At 38.0% G+C, this 7502-nt stretch overlaps 1 pseudogene; it reads right to left on the bottom strand.

The window, feature by feature from the left end:
- Positions 1-1492: 1492 nt before the first annotated feature.
- On the bottom strand, positions 1493-3183 carry LOC104439888 (annotated as a pseudogene).
- Between the last annotated feature and the right edge of the window lie 4319 nt (positions 3184-7502).

Raw genomic sequence — 7502 nt, 5'->3', positions numbered from 1 at the left:
GTTTTCTATTATTATACAAGAACTATTGTTGCTGTCATAAGAAATAGATAAATTACATGCATCAATTGGGGTAATCCAAGTGTTTTAATAGATGAAATGATCTCTAACCATTTTAACACAAATATAAGGTGACATCGATCATAACATGTGGTGGTTTGCCTGAAATGATTGAGAATGTTAGACAACGATGGCTGGATATTTTATGCAGTAGTCTTATAATAAACATAACATTTGCTAAAACTAGTTAGATAGTTTCAAAATCAAACATAGAAATTATTTATGATACCTTTCACGCAAGCAATGTTATTGGTTGTCGACGTTGCATTAGCCATGTAAAATGATAAACGATAGGTTCGACATGTTTGTTGTCTTGTAACTAGAGAAATGTTTCAAGTGCGATTTTTGTGATATTATTTTCGGTTATCTAATGGTACTACGTTAAAAACTTTCTTTTTTCTTTTTCAATAAGTAATCATTGACATTCCTATTTTTTTGATATACGAATACATACATAGCTAACTTTGGCACAATGATAGATTATGAATATTTTCTTATTCATAGATCAAGTTGACTAGTTTGTGGGGGTGCGGAACAAGTTTTCAGCTGCTATACAAGAACTATTGCCGCTGTAACAAGAAATAGGTAAATTATATGCATCAGTTGGCCTAATCCAAATGCTTTAATAGATGAAACGATCCATAACCCTCTTAACACAAATCTAAGGTGACATCAGTCAGATCATGAGGCGGTTTGGCTCAGATTGATTAAAAATTATAGCTAGACAGCAATGGCCAGATATTTTATGCAGTTGTCATAAAATATGGCAATGACATCTACCAAAACTGGTAAGATAGTTTTGAAAATCAAGCATCAAAGTTGTTTGTGATACCCATCGTGCAAGCAATATGATTGGTCGTCCGCGTTACATTAGCCATGTAGAACGATGAACGATGGGTTTGACATTTTTGTTTTATTATAATTAGAGAAAAATTTTGGTCGAAGTGTGGATTTGAGATATTCTTTTCGGTTAGCTAAAGGTTTAAAAACTTTATTTTCTTTTTCAATAAGTAATCATCAGCATTCCTATTTCTTGATATGTGAATGCATACATGGCTAGCTTTGACACAGTAATAGATCAAGAATATTTTATTATTTATAGATCAAGTTGACTAATTTGTGAGGGTGAGGATTATGTTTTCTACTACTGTACAATGACTATTGCTACTGTAACAAGAAATAGGTAAGTTACATGCATCAGTAGATGAAATGATTGTCAACCATCTTAACATAAATCTAAGGTGAATGTCACCATTATCAGTAATGATACTGGTTTAAGTCGAATTACTTAAGAAGATGCATCTCTTGCTCTATCCAGCTAGAGCTAGAAATAATTTGTAACATATATGAAATCCACATTGACATGCCCAGAATGGAAACAAACACAAAATAATCAGCATTTGCCTGTCGAGAAAACATTGCTCGATCAGATCTATCAGAGCAAAGGGTTGTGTCCGAAGAAGGGCACGGCTCTCAACTGAAGCATCTCGCATTCCTCCCCATTGGCTGTGTTAGGATTGAAAGATCTGCGGTCAGGAAGCTCAAGACCTTGTTTTATCCTCCCGACTCGTCGGGCATGCAAAATTTGCTTGGATGCAACGGGTAGCCTAATGGATTGGTATTCTTCAAGAGCAGCCGTCAGATTTTCCGACCCCAACTTCTCCAAGCACCGGCCTAGGACCGCTGCATCCAGAATCGACATGTTTGTGCTCCTCGAGCTGTGTGGTGTTGTGGGGTGTGCTGCATCGCCGACAAGTACCACGTTGTCCCAAACTATTCGTTTTGGGGGATCGCAATCGTAAATGGCATTGACAAAAGGTTCTTTAGTTTCTCTCATGACCTGAACGAAAGTTGGATGCCAAATTTTCTCTGCATCTTGGTACATCTTCTGAATCATTTCATCACTTAATTTCATAGTAACCGAATTCCCCTGTATTTGTCAATAACAGACAAAGTATGAGATAGCGCAAGACGCAAGGGACTTACGGAAAGGCATGCATATAAAATGATATCTATATGATGGCTCCTATGTTCTAGGTTTTAATGAATTCTGGATATATATATATATACATACATACATACATAAATAGACCAAGATCTTCCGTGAGATATGCTCGCGTAGTTGCATAAAAAATCTTGTGAATAAACAGGAAAATTATTGGAAATTTTAGTCATGATTGTTTAGGTCTTTCAGTATATCAGCAACTGCTATTACAATCGTACAATCGAGGAGCAAGATGGGCGACTATTACCTCCAAGTGAGGCTCAGGTTGGTTTAAAAACCATATCCAGTTCAGCCTTTTGTTTGGGATCTCAAATAGAAGGGTATGATTTCCGGGTGTCAAGTCGAAGTACAAGCATTTTTCCGAGCTCTGGATGTGCCTCCCTAACGTTCTTGATAGTTTCAGAATCTTCAATCCCCGAAAAATGAAGAACTCCTCTCCAGGCGGAGTAGCCTGAATACCTATTATATCGACATAATCATGAAAGATAACAAAAAGGGGTAAGTTAGGGATTCATGCATAACAATTTGGGCAAATAAGTAACAACCTTAGTTTGACGTCGGGAAAATAGTGCTTGCGAATCAGAGAGTTGCATCCATCTGCAGCGACGAGCAAATCTCCGTCTACTTCCGCAGTTTCTTCGGTCGCGAGAACTCGGGCCCTGATTTTGACCGATCGCTTATCCTTGGAAATAGAGAAAGAGAGGAAAAGATGGCCCCACAGGAATATTTCTGGTGGCAATGCAGAGAACAGGTGGTCATGCAGACTGGACCAATGTGCTGCTCTATGATTGAAATTCTCATCTCTTGCTAGTATCTTCCTGGATTTCTCGTCATTGATTGCTTGGTTCTATTACAAATAGGCACGTACAAGTTTGGTGAGAACCAGAATACAATTTTGCGTGCCACCCAACAAGCAAGATCAATCTCTATATGTTCAACTACAGAAAAAGATTTAAGTGGGGATCCCGGGGGTAATTTACTAGGCCAGCCCCCGAGGGTTTATGTCTAAATAGTGGCTTGCAGCGAGGTCCCACCAGTGTTACCGAGCACCGGAGGATCGTGTGATTCCCGAAAGGTGATCTCTGTCCCTGAAAGGTGATCTCTGGCAGTCCCTCGGTCATTCAAAAAAGAAAACAAAAAGGACTCAAATCTCCTGGAAGAGCTAAACATCTCTCGGTGTCGAGCAAAGTAAGAACTTGACAATCAAGGTGCAAGAAGAAAGACATATTCTGCGCCAATTCTTTAGTAGCTGCGATCTTAACTTCAATGTATATCATAATTCAAACCTTAGGAAGACTTGGAGTAGACATAGTTTATCATATGAAGTTCCCTTACAAGATCAATGACGAGAGGGGAGGTGATGTCATGGAGGAGTTCAGGGTGTCCAGTACAGGACCCGATGAGAAATAACTAGAAGGTGTATTTTTTTATTTTTTTATTTTACATACATTTTTTTTTTTTCATTGATTTAACAATTAGACAAAAAGTCTTGTATTGAAAGGAAAAATATACAATTAGAGAATCATATGTGACCACGATGAGATCCTCCGTTCTATGAGTAGAAATTTTAAAATTTACCCACTAAGATAAATGAGTGAAGCGACAAATCTAAACATTGATTATGCTATTCCACATAATGTAGCAATCATATGCTGAGTGCTATTGATTTGTTAATCATTTAAAAGTGTGGTAATGATGATTAAGTGCTTTCTCTTTATAGGGAAAATTTCAAATAAGACCTTGAAATAAGCCTTAAAAAAAAGTCCCTAAAATGGATCTTGTATCAAATAAAGTTATGAAGTAGTGAGTTTAATCTCAAAACACACCCCCAGCACCTAGGTTGGCAAAATCTTCACATCTTCAAAGTCTAGGTTGTGGTGGACTTTAAATTTTTTGAAAACTCTATCCAATTGGAGAGCTCTATAATTTCCTAAAGTTTTGCTTATTTTCTCCTCGATACTATGAACGAACGCAAGTTGATTTTGGCCATTTCCAACGTCGTGGATGGTGGAAAGAATTTCAACAAAGTCCCACGACAATGTAGAAAAATTACATAAGTGGAATCGGGGTTGATAGAGAATTCTCATGATAGCAAAAATCTAAAAAGATATCAATATGATGTGAATGAGTAAATATTATAATAATTTCTGATAGATATTCTTTTCAGCTATCTAAAGGTGCCATGCTAGAAACTTTCTTTTCCATAAAAAGTACAACCCAAGTACCAAAACTTGGCACTAAGGGACACATACGTGGCAAAAGTTAGGAAAGTGCCACTTTCTTTTTAAAAGTGGGACACTTAAGTGCCACCTCCGGCGAACCCATTGGAAATCCTACGTGGCAATTTTTTATAAATTTTGCTCACCTACATGGCTCGCCGGAGAGTTGACTCAGTTCTAACTCACCCAAAACGACTCGATTCCATAGTTGGCCAAAATAAAAGTCCTAAATCTGCCAAAACGACATCGTCTCTCAAATTACCCCAAATCTAAAACCCTAAATCAGCCAAAATTCGTATTAAAGTGCTCGAACCCTAATTTCGATTTGCCCAAAATTCCATCGTCGAATATTAAAAATGGAGAGCAAGATTTTTAGCAGCGTCTTAAATTCCTCTCACCGAAGCAAAGGAGAAGGCTAGCTTTTCTATTTTTGTGGGTTATCGAGTCTAAGAAGAATATCGTGGACTCAAATGAATCATTGGAGAAGATTTTATGGATGTGTTCGATATAAAGAAAAAGTCGAAGCACAAATACTTCAAATGGGTCGATACGAAATTCTCTCATTGAGCCATAGAGGTGATATTGGATCTACTTAATGAATGGCATCAATTTCCATCTATGCTCGTGGATGACTTGGACGATATTGACTTAATGCAAGTTCAAACATTTTTGGTTTAACATTTGAAGAATGAAGTTTCAGGGATGAAAATTGAACGGAGGTATTACCAAGCGTTTATTATGGTGTTTTTTGTTGTCTATCCTACTTTATGATGAAATGTAAAGTACTTAAAGATGAGAAAAAGTTTCTCTGATCGCCATAGTTGAAAATGAGTGGACAAATGCAATTGTTTTGGATCAAATGTAACCCCTTTTTTTGGGGGGCGGGGAGATAAGAAGAATTTGTGTTGTTCCACAAGATCATTGTGGCTTTGTTGTTGTTTGTGCTGTCATATGTATTGTGGGTTACTTCTTGTGTTTGTGGGGAGGTCCAGAAAAGGGAATGAATGAATGAGATGCTGCTTGTACTATGTTTTTGCTTATTCTTGAATAAAAACCAGTAATGATGGATGTGTATTGGGTCAATGTGTTGTGGTGGCTTTTAAATTGAACTAAATATAAAACATATACCGGCATCAAACATTGAATTGAATGGAGTTGCCATAAATTGAATTGCCATCAACTTCTCTATTTTGCTGCAAACTAGTATATACACAAGATAGATACGAGTGATCACTCGAGTGCCATAAGTTGTGTTTAATGATCACTTAAGTGCTAGTCACAATGAAAAAAAAGGATCATTTAAGTGTCAAATTATTACTAAAAGTAATTACTTAAGTGTCACTCATAGTTAAAAGTGAATACTTAAGTGCCAAGTTTTTTAGAATGTGATCAATTAAGTGCCAATTTTTGTAGGTTTTCTCTAAAAATTACACCAGCCACCACCATCGGCCGCCAACCACCACCACCGGCTACACCCAGCACCCCAACCACCATCTTGAGCCACCATCGTGCCGGTGGTATGTTGCTGCAGAAGGTGCTGGTGCAAGCCGAGCCTTACATTAGCTTACACCAGTACACCTAGTGTAAGATGTGCACACTATACATTTGCACTAGGTGCAGCACAAGCCCCCAACTCCCACCACAAACCTACCACCACTAGGCATCACTAGCCACACCAACATCCCAGCCACTACTATAGACTCACCACTGAGTAGCCACTGTGCTGGTGGTGGGTCTTTTGCGGAAGGTGTTGGTGCAAGTTGAGCCTTGCACCAGCACCACTTGGTGCAAGATATGCACAATGCACACTTGCACTAGATACAATACGAGCCCCCAACTGAACCCCCACAACAAACCCACACCACTAAGCATGACCATCCACCAACACTAGCCACTAGCCACACCAGCACCCCAACTACCACACCACAAACCTAACACCAACATTAGCAAGTAAAAGTAGAATAAAAAAAATGAAAAAGGCAAAAGAATTTTACAAGTAGCAAGATCATTCCATTGATATTGAAATTAAGTCTCACAAACTCAATAACAAACTTAAAAAAAAAAAAAAAAAAACCATCAGTAGCAAGTTATTATAAACAAAAATGACTTCTGAGTTCCATAAATCCTATCTCGTCCCATTTTATCAATCAATATGCACAACGCCATATGTTCGTGCTCCTTTTGATAGACTTTTCACTTAATTCATAATCCTTGCACTCTTTCTAACTAGACGTGCAACTTCTTCTTCAACCTTTTGAGGATGCACTGATTTAGATGGAGCTGCAATTATCCTAGGTTGAATAGATTCAAATGGACCTATAACTGGGTTCTTACTATTCTTTCTTGTTGCGCGCAGTTGATGTCTTTTTCTTTGTTGGCGTAGCCATTGATTCTTAAGTTGGGCTTTGAGAAATAAGAACTTCTGAACTTCTCTCAGGCTACAAAAGGACAATTAAATTGTCAACAAAAGTTTGCAACATAAATTAAATTAAATACAGTCAATAAAACTTACATTCAAAATGACTATTCTAGTACGCTCTTCTGTATAAATGCCATAACCATATTATCTTAGCATTTTCTCTAGAGCCCCTCTTGTTCAAAGGGGAGCATCATTTTCAGGAACTTATAATTGGCTAACTCTTCTTCTCACCTATGATTTCTTGGGCCCTTCATTCGGCCCTTGAGCTACAGCTGATGCTTTTTTGACCAATTCTTCAACTAGGCATCTTCTAGATGGCCTTTTTGTAGCTAGCTCTTCACTTGGCCTTCTTCTAGTTGTCCTTTTATATAGCCCTTTAGCTTCAGTGACACCTTCTATTGGCTCTTCTGGTGGTATTTGTGGTGACCCTTGTAGTGATTCTTCTAATGGCCCCTATGGTGACCCTTGTGGTCGCCCTTCAATTGGTCCTTCTGTTGGCAATTGAGCTCCAACTTACCTTCTTCAAACTTGAGAAAGAGGTAAAAGATACCATGAATATAACATTAGACTATATAATAACGTAAAGGAAAATTGAATACAAATTGTTGAACATATTGGGTGTTTTTTTGTTACTGAAGAACAGTCGACTAAACTGGCCCTTTAGCTACTTCGGTCAATCCTTCAGCTGGCTATCTTCTACCTTGCCTTCTTTGAATAGGCCCTTCAGTTTCAAGTACAGTGGGGGCTTCAGCCAATCTTTTATGTGTTCTTCTCGTGACTTGATAAAGACATTACATACAAG

The sequence above is a fragment of the Eucalyptus grandis genome, chromosome 3, assembly GCF_016545825.1.
Source record: "Eucalyptus grandis isolate ANBG69807.140 chromosome 3, ASM1654582v1, whole genome shotgun sequence".
Taxonomy (NCBI): Eukaryota; Viridiplantae; Streptophyta; class Magnoliopsida; order Myrtales; family Myrtaceae; genus Eucalyptus; species Eucalyptus grandis.
This window is presented reverse-complemented; position numbering and strand designations above follow the sequence as displayed.